The 9,881-nt window shown below is 44.9% G+C and overlaps 3 non-coding genes and 1 pseudogene across 3 annotated transcripts; all 4 read left to right on the top strand.

Moving 5' to 3' along the window:
- Positions 1 to 1,440: 1,440 nt before the first annotated feature.
- On the top strand, positions 1,441 to 1,518 carry LOC119283017 (annotated as a pseudogene).
- A 444-nt stretch (positions 1,519 to 1,962) lies between these two features.
- On the top strand, positions 1,963 to 2,056 carry LOC119283016. Its single transcript, XR_005138979.1, has one exon. It is a non-coding gene; the product is annotated as a small nucleolar RNA Z101 (small nucleolar RNA).
- A 285-nt stretch (positions 2,057 to 2,341) lies between these two features.
- LOC119283049 lies at positions 2,342 to 2,426 on the top strand. Its single transcript, XR_005139008.1, has one exon. It is a non-coding gene; the product is annotated as a small nucleolar RNA snoR8a (small nucleolar RNA).
- Positions 2,427 to 2,639: 213 nt separating this feature from the next.
- On the top strand, positions 2,640 to 2,724 carry LOC119283051. The gene has a single exon (XR_005139010.1). It is a non-coding gene; the product is annotated as a small nucleolar RNA snoR8a (small nucleolar RNA).
- Positions 2,725 to 9,881: the final 7,157 nt, after the last annotated feature.

The raw sequence follows: 9,881 nt of genomic DNA, 5'->3' as shown, positions 1-9,881 counted from the left end.
GATGGTGTAGTTAGGTAGGAGTAATGAAGAGAGAGAAAGGTAGGTAGAAGAGGGAGAGTAATGGGGGAGAAGTGTTGAGGAAGAAGAAGAGTGAGAGTGGGAGGATGTGGGAGGTAGGGGAAAGGGAAGAGGAGGAGGGGGAGGGGAGGGGACGGGTGGGGAAAAGGTGGTGGGTTGGTGCGGATTAGCAGTAGCGCGGGACGTAAAACGCGCTGCTGATAAGAAAGTAGCAGCAGCGCGCTTTCGGCAGAAGCGCTACTGCTAACCGGGACAAAAATGTGTCCAATTTGAAAATTAGCAGCAGCGACCTCAGAAAAACCGCGCTACTACTAAAGCTTTAGTAGTAGCACGGCACGCGGCACCACGCTGCTGCTAAATGGAGTTTGAGGGGCACTGTCGGTCGATATTTGTAGCAGCGCGGGTAACACCAAGTGCGCTACTGCTAAACACTTGTCAGTAGCGGGTTTTACACACCCGCGCTACTGCGAATTAGCAGCAGCGCTCCTTTTTGAGTCGCGCAGCTGCTAAGATTCTGTGTATAGGGTTTTCCCTAGTAGTGTTGTCTTAAAATACAATTGTTTACCTAAGGAACTTATCGATGCTCTGCTCTATCCTTCCTACATTCTTTTTGCTGTTGTTGTTGTGAAACCAAACCACCATGAAATCTATCCTGGGATTGGTTTGTTTCACTGCTTGATTGATCTATTTATGCCACTGGGTTGAATTCCTAGCTTCTCTACCCTAGTTTCTCCTAATCTTGTTCTTTTCCTCTAATTTGATTCCATGGCCATTAATTTCTTGTTTTGGTTTGATTCGCAGTAGTAGGTGCCCATTGAGGAGGGGAGAGCTTTGCCTTGTGTATGAGGGACACCTCCTAAAGCTCCGCCTTGACAGCTTGTTAGGTAAGAAAGCAAGGAAGAACCCCATCCTTGTTTCTGTTTTCAGAGGCTTATTTTTTTGGTGCTGATGTCATTTCTTTTGCATTTGGGTTTAACAGGCATCCATAACAAGTTAATGCATGCCAAGGCCATCAATGATCTCAAACTCGTGCATGCGGGTTCCGCCCAAGTCTTTCCGTGTGAGTGAGCGTAGGCTTTGCTCCTCCTTGTTCAGTTCATGAACACATTTCCTTTTTCAGTCAGTGGCTCTAGACCCTATATGTCTGCTCATATTATTGATGCAGAAATAACACTTTGCCGGTTTGTCTAGTTTCTCTTTTTTTAATTCGTTGGTCAGTTTCTTTTTGTTGTTGGAAGGGGAGCCTTGGCGTAGTGGTAAAGCTGTTGCCTTGTGACCATGAGAGCATGGGTTCAAGTCCTGGAAATAGCCTCTTGCAGAAATGTAAGGAAAGACTGTGTACAATACTTGGACCCCGCGCAAGCGGGAGTTAAATGCATCGGGCTGCCCTTTTTTTCTTTTTTTTGTAGAAAGGAATGTTGTTGATGGATGAGATTAATTTCCCTGTTGGTTTGATATGCTGACATGATGGCCTCAATACTGAAGCGGATCAGATCATCCTCTCGATTCCACAAAAAATAAAAATTTGTTTTCTTCTTGCCTTTGTTTTCTCGCTTAGTTCTTGGCAGATTAATTTCATGTGTTCAAGAGATGGTTATTTTGAATGATTAATTTCCCTATGGTTTTATTGGCATGCTTGATGGCCTGAATTCCAAACAGAATCTGATCATAGTCCCTAGCTAGTTACTGAGAAAATAATTTAGTTTCATTTAAAATTAAACCACAAAGCTATTAGCTTTGAAATTAGGAATGATCTTAGTATTGAGCCTCAACTAAAATGAATTATCCATTGGGCTTATAGATGTGGATGCGGCAATGGGTAACCTTGGGCTGTGCTGCAAGCCCTGTCATTCTTTGCCTATCTGACATTCTTTTTTTCTGGTTGCCATTTCTCCTGGATTTAGTCTTTCCTTATTCTCGTTGTTGTTTGTTGGAAGAGAAATATTGATGTAAGTGAGGAAACAAGTTTTATGGGTAATTTACGTCTAGGGTGTCTTTGTGATGTCACTCTTTTTACCTTGGATATCTGATGCATCCTTGGTAATGTTCTCTTATGTTGTGTTCTTGTTTCTTCATTGGTAGCTTTTGAGCGCAATGAGGATGAGATTATACTGATAATAATATATTAACACAATGTGCACCACTTTTACAACTCCGGTGGTACTTGGACCCAAAAAATGTCTAGGTGGATCTCTGCTCAGAGATTCCAGTTTAATCTTTGTCCACAGATTCCAGTTATTCTATGTTATTCTATCATTTTTATGTTTTTATCTAGTATAATTCCAGTTCTTCTAGTATTTCTGATTCAATGAATTGAACCATTGGTGGTGCAGTGATTATAAAAAATTCCTTGTACTGACAGGAGATCCTTGTGAATTACTCCTATACACTCATAGAATCTGAGCACTAACAAACCATTATTTTTATGGTTTCATTGGAGACTGTTTTTTGTGTTTATTTGTTGTGAAGTTTGTTTTGTGTTTGGACCAAATGCTTACCTGCATCCATTGAACTTTTAGATTTGTCATATATTTAATTGACTTGAGCTTTGTTATCCAGTTCAATGTTTTTTAAGCTCGTGTGATTTGGTAAATGCTTTATTCTTGTTGCTAGTGGTTGCAGTTGTGTAGTGATTATAAAACATTCCTCATACTAATGGGATATCCTCGTGAATGACTCCTATACACCCATAGATTATGAGCACCTATAAACCATTCATTCTTGTTCAGTCTGCTTTTTTGGTTTCATACATTTCTTGGTTGTAATAACTAATTGCAATGGAGTGTTTCATACATTTCTTGGTTTCATACAAATGCATCTTGATGTTACATGCAACGCACGGGCTTTATGGGGGTTCAGCTTTTTTTATGGGGGGGGGGTCATCAGAGAATATAATACTCAGACAGGCTCACGGTTCTGGACTTTGCACCGCAGGTCCACCCTGCTTTTTTGGGGGCCCATGTGTTCTACCTCAGCGCTTTTCATATTGCAAGAGATCGGTACGGTGCTGGTTTTAGATGCTATCGCAAGGCGAATACACAAAATTGAATAAAGAACGGCAGCTGTTGGAATGAAATCGAACGACAGTTCCTAACCAGCAATGAGAGTTGCAATTCTATCAACAATATACCATGTGATAAATAATATTGCCGTACTACTTATACACACAGGACACTTGTTTCACCATGCCAGATTATTACATCAGAATCTCTTGGAGGATAGATTAGTTCAGCAGTTGCGTGCTGCTGCTGAAGAATTTCAAAGTTGATTTGGACCAGCTCTCCTTGCCGAGAAAGTTTGATATTGACATCATCCCGTACCGCAGATATGATTTAGATTTGAACCTTGACCATCCTTTAGCATCAATCATCATGCGACCATCCTTTGTACTTACGATATCTTGAGCAGGTTCATTCACACCAAGGCTGCGCACGGTAAGAGAAACTTGGCCGCGGTCACCCGGATTGTTGAACGACTCCCTCGTTGCTCTAGGAATTTTCTGTTTGCAAACAAGAAGACATACCTAAACAGTTAGATCAACACAGTGAATCATGTGAAACAACATAGAAAGAAAAAAGAACGAAGCACTTGGGCGGCCAATGCTTACCAAGAAGGTGGACATGTCGGTTTTTGTAAGGACTTTGGTATATGAAGTGCGAACTACAGCCCAGTCTGTTGGCGGTGCAACTGCTCATTCGGTTGCCGCTGCACGGGCCGAAGAAGATGCAAGTGCAAGTGTTGGTGCAGGTGCCGAAGCCGCCGCTGCTGCCGGAGATGGTGCTCCTTGTAGAGCTGGTGCCGGTGTCGGAGCAGGTGCCGGTGTCGATGCCCGATCCTCTGGTAGATCAGACTTATCTGCTGACACGGTCGGTGCCCAATCCTCAGCTGGATCGGACTGAGCTGCTGCTGCTGTCAGTGCTAGAGCAACTGTCGGTGCTTGATCCTTTGTTGAAGGTGGTACCGACGTGCGAGACGGCGGCGATCGTGTCTGGTCTGCTATGATCAGCTTTCTAACTTGACTAGGATCCGTGACCATGATCCAGTTTTTTTCTTCATTTCTTTTAAATGCGAGAAGGACTAATTGTGGCGTTTCTGTTAAACCAAACTACAGCTCATGATAGGGATTCAGCTTGTACTCAGACAACAGACTGATCCAATTTTTTTCAGTAATATAAGTGATGGGCAGTGCCTTCGTTACTGACACGACATAAGAAGTGAAACCTGCAAAAATAGCCATCGTAAAGCAAACCAAACGGTTTATTCTGTGATGAATGTCACATGGCAAAACCTGCATCGTAAAATTGCAGGAAAAGAAAGAAAACATGACATTAAATCAATAAGATTTAGACAGTAAATCAATAAGATTTACTTGATCTGACATGAGTGAATCCTTACTAGGAAATCACTATGTTGAAGTACTAAACAGAAGATTGCTCGTCCAACTACGGGTGGCATGCAGGGGCCCCGCCTACTCCCACAAGCAGGACAGTCCAAAGGTCGTGAAAAATCATATGGACCGGACATCCATGGGACTTGAAATCCTGGTGGGTGCGATAAACCCTGCAATGCAGACAGATATTGGAGTGTAACCATAATTGATAAACCGTCCTCACAAAAAAGATGATCTGGATACGTCAAAATATAGAGACTGAATTGAGTGAACAGACATTAACATATACCGTTCTCAGGACTGACCACACACCAAAAGCGGCAGTACTAATAAACAATACAGGGTTCACAAATACAAATCAAGTACTGAACAATAGTACTTACTACAGACAAGCAAAGTTGAACTAATTAGACTCTGCAGACTATTTCTTGCCACCGACCTACGGGATGAACCCCGCATAACTGACTAGGACATGAACTTCGTGAGAGATGTCTACATGCACCATCACCATCTCGTCAACCTTGGAGAACCTAAAGATAGGCCGCATCAGATTTGTTGGGAAGCTTTACAAGAACCACACCCTTCGTAATCGAAGGTACAACCAGGAAATTGTTGTGGTCAAGTACATCCTCGAGAACACGCCTGACAACAATGCTACAGGAAAACACTAGTTCAGGACACGTGGCGACAAGGACACAGCAGCTGGATAGTTTAGCAGTAGAACTCATCCTCAGGTCTTCCAGTTCACATGGCATGACTTTGAGAACTTCATCTCCACCGCGGACCTGGTTCTAATTCAAACAGAAACCATATTTTATTACTACCTACGTTCAGAAATATAAGATGATTTTTGATATTATACTCCATATATGACTACATATACGCACAGAAATGAGTGAACAAACACACTAGAACATGTCTTCAAAGGCATGAGAGCAGAGGGATTACTTGCAATATCCATAACACAAGTTACTGAGGCAAATATACCCTCTTCAAAGGTAGCATTGATGTTCATAAAGTACTCCCTCCGTTCCAAAATTCTTGTCTTAGATTTGTCTAGATACGGATGTATCAAGTCACATTTTAGTATTAGATACATCTGTATCTAGACAAATCTAAGACAAGAAATTTGGGATAGATTGAGTAGTTGGAAGTAATCTATAAGAAATCAGTGTCAACCTCTCGCATGTTTTGGTCAAAAGAGGAATTTGAAAACGTCATTTGGCACACAAAAATCAGATACAAGATCACCCAGAAAGTTGTACTACCAGTACTAGTACTGCATGTTAGATGAAAAAACATGATCAAGATCGAGAAAAAGATCGTCAACAACAGACATTACCTTAACTTTCTTAATGAGGGATCCTAGAGAGGGGGGCTTGGATAGGGCGATGGCTTTGAGCTTGTCTGCGGTAGTCTCGGCGGGGTGCTTGTGCTTCTTCGTACAATGAGCCTCGACGGTTTTGGCCAGAGCCATAGACATCACGTCGGCCAGTGCTCTAGCGTCCATCCAAGAGAGGAAGCTGAGAGAGAAGAGTGAAAGGAGGAACGAGATGAGGGAGAAGCGAAGCGAGTGGGGGTTTTCTTCAAGACAGGAAGCTGAGAGAGAAGAGTGAAATGATGGTTGCTTCGTCTGTCCAACTTACTGCTGGAAAGGAGGGTGTTTTGTGATTTGACGGCTCATTGGGCATTACTGCGACGCTTCGATCGGGGTAGTCTACTGTCACTCTACTACGGAGTAATTTACTGCATGGCTGGTGGACCCAGGTGTCGCCTGTCCCACACGTCAGCGAAAGTGAGTAATTTAGTGCATGGCTGGAGGAGGATCCGCACGGTAGAGCGTGTCCACTGTTTTTCTGAAGAAAAAAAATGATTACAACAAGTGTTTCCACTCTTACAACGGAGGAGTGCGAAACACGGCAGTCACTTGAACATACATAGTGCTCCTACTACTAGGCATGTGCAGTGGTTCATACGTCAGTACTACATAATCTTGTTGCTAGTGTAGTTAGATATGGCGATAACAAATGATGTTGTGCGCATGTCAACTATATGAACAGTAATGTAGTAACATAGTACCGCTTTTTAGACTGTCCGATCGAGAATGAACGGTGAGATCAATGTTAACAGAACTAGGTCTACATCGCACGGAGAGTATGGTGCTATAGTACTCCACGAAACATGAACCATATGAAGCACGAATAGCGTTAGGCAGGGTGTATGAAGGGTGCACGGGATGGGAGCAAAAGTTCCCTTCTCGACCCACTTTTGGGTGTTTGGCAGAGTGCATGAAGGGTGCATGAGTCCACACTAGTAGGTTAACAAAAATACACGAAGAGGAAACAACTATATTGAGATCAGAATGCAACCAAACACACCCACACTCTTTGTGCTACAGTGACTCATTTGCATCGTCTGAGTTTGATCCAACGGTCATGTTGCGCCGAGAAATGGACATGCCCATGCAGAGGGCGCCTAAACACCACCGAAGTCCCTCTGCTTCTCGAGGCGCATGACATTGGTGATGCAGGGTGCAACCGCCTGCAGAGCCCGCTCCCGATCGACGGGAGCCAGCTCGTCAAAAATGGCGCCAAATGGCACAAATGGATTCTGGTGACGGAGCCCTGAAAGGATTCGCCCGGCAACGGCGACGGCAGCCCGCAACTCCTCCTTGTCCAGCTCAGCCCCCACCATCGCGCGGAGATGGCTCAGGTCCTCGGAGATATAGGTGAAGAAGGAGACCAGGTCAGGAAGCCGCAGCTCGTTGAAGTCGATCGGGTGGTCGAACGGGTTTAGCCTGATGGCCGGCATCGTCACGCTGGCACGACGGTAGGCATCGCGCAGCCGCAACACATGCGTGGCAACTTGGTTCACCAAGTGGCTCAGGCGATCCTAGACCTCGTCACGATCGGCCCGCTCGCGCTTTAGCCGGCTCCCCTGACGGCCTATCATATCTCCCGCTTTCTGCAGCAACACCGCTGATGCCTTGAGCATCTTTATGGTGGACGCCTGCCGCTTTTGAAGTTCCATGAACTCCCGCACATAACGGAGGAGCATGGCACTCCTCTCCTCCTTGAGCTCATGGAGCTCCACGTCCTTGGCCCTGAGCTCCACACCCTTGTCCTGGAGCTCCTATGTCAGGAGCCTCACCTCGAACTCCGTGATCTGCTACGCTGCCATGGCACTAGGTTGAAGCAATGAGGAGACGAAGCAAAGGGGGCGAAACGACTGAAAGACAATGCAATCTACGGGAAGGCGGAGGGAGCCAGCCGAGGAGCGGGGAATCTTTTGGTTTTCGCCATGGTAAAACACCAGTCGACGACTTCTCACATCAGGCAGTAGTGGGTTTTACAAGCGGAGTCATCATGACTAATTGCTGCCGCGCCTGCTCCTGTCAATCAAAAATTTAAAAATCCTGTCGCGCCTGCTCCCGTCAATCAAAAAGTTTAAAATCCTGCGCACCCAAACACCAGAGCAACGCCGCGGTGGATATTTAAATTTACCTGCCGGCAAGTAGATAAACAAAGGGGTGAAAAAACAAATGTGGCGGCGGCCTAGCTAAACGGTCGAACTAGCCCAACTAGCTAGCCACGGTGCTTCACTGATGTACTCCGCGGGAAAGGTGGTCTTTCGTGATTTTACGACTCATTTACTTGCTTCGGCGATACGACTGAGGAGGACCCAGAAAACGCGCGGTAGGGCATCCCACGTCAGGAAGAATATATGCGTGCACCACCTGGGAGGACTCCGAAACCGCGCAGTAGGGTGTGCCATGTCTCGGCACGGAACAAAAATGTGCGTGTAAAAATATGCTGTATCAGATGTAGTACCTATGGTTCGACCTCGGGACCCAGCCAGTCGGTCGAAAACACCCCACTAGGCACACAGCTTCATCATGCAAACATGGCACGGAGGATACATGTGGTTAGCTCCGTCTCGACCAACCACAACGTCTCCTGTTCTAGGCGATTCTTCTATTTTCCAAGCTTTTTTTAGTTGTAATAACACCAAGGCAAGCTAGCGCCGCTCTTCATGTGTGCCCGTGCAAAGGTTAGATGATGGAGAGAAGAGAGATTGAGATTGCAAACCTGGGACCCACCAGTAAGTGAGTCAACCGTCATGCACGTGTTGACGAGGCACTCCCTCTACTCTACTCAACGTAATACTGTATAAAATCAAGTTATGGGACAAAGCCAACAACTGTTGGTGGTTCAGGCTATCGACTTACGCTTTGTAGTTCAGGTTGCCAGTTTGAATCTCGTCTTTCATATTTGTTAGTTTTAGGTCCAAATTTGATTAATGTCAAGTGGGACCCCCGTGTGTTGTTTCCATATTTCAGTGTAGGATGGTTTTTTTGAACAAACACTTTGCACGGTTAGACAAGTAACGACAGGAGTTACACGTATTTTGCAAGTTTACGAACAAAAATGACAGCGGCATAGAATATCACATCCACCCCGCAGCTTAGATGCTATGGTGATACCAGTTTTTACACCGTTGGAAGTGCGATCCAATGGCTTGGGAGTAGTCTTTATAATTATGCGCAATTTCCAAACTCTCCAAAGGTTTTTTGCAAATAAAACATTCAGGCCTCGTGTGTGCCGCTGCATCTTCGATCCAACGGCTCCCCGTTGCTCATATTAGGTGCTCCCCGTAGCTTAATTACCCGCTATGGTGATATGAGCATCTAGGTCGTATGATCAGTGATCAAATGGCACATGCGTAGTACTTGTACTTTCTGCGCATTTCCCAAACAATCTCAGCCGTATATTGCAAAAACATTCAAACCTACTATCGTGGGCAGTTAGATCTCAGTGAACTCGTATCACCATAGAATCTACGGTGCGGGAGCACCTCATATTCTCCCGTGCAAGAAAACATAAGGTGCTATCGCAGCTTGGATGCTATGGTGATACGAGCTTCGAGGTTGTTTGATCTGTGATCCAATGGCATCTAAGCAGTCTTTGTGCTTGTAAGCAGTGGCCGAACTCATTTGGGGCTTTTCTGCAAAAAAACCATTTGAACCACCGAGGAGGTGTTGGGTCACAAATCCAACAGCTCTGAAGAGCTTGTATCACCAAAGCATCTAAGGTGTGGTAGCACATGATATTCTTACATATAGGAGAATATGATGTCCTCCTTCATCTTAGATGCTACAGTGATGCGAGCTTCGAGGTCGTTGGATATGGGATCCAAGGGTATCTGAGTAGTTTTTGTACAACTTGTGTGTAATTCTCAAACTCATCAAGGTTTCCTGTAAAAATATTAATACACATCATGTGAGCTGCTATATCTCATATATAAAAGCTCCAAGTAACTTGTATTGGCATATAGCATCTAGGGTATGGGGGCACATGATATTCTCTCGGGGAGGAGGGGTTGGGGGTGCACAACCAATCGGAGGTCCACAATTTTATTTAAGGTCGAGGGGTTGACCCCCGACAATCATAGCTCCGCCTAAACACAACATTTG

The sequence above is a fragment of the Triticum dicoccoides genome, chromosome 3B (genome assembly GCF_002162155.2).
Source record: "Triticum dicoccoides isolate Atlit2015 ecotype Zavitan chromosome 3B, WEW_v2.0, whole genome shotgun sequence".
In the NCBI taxonomy this organism is placed as follows: Eukaryota; Viridiplantae; Streptophyta; class Magnoliopsida; order Poales; family Poaceae; genus Triticum; species Triticum dicoccoides.
Note: the sequence above shows the minus strand (reverse complement) of the source record. Positions and strands in the feature narration are given on the sequence as shown.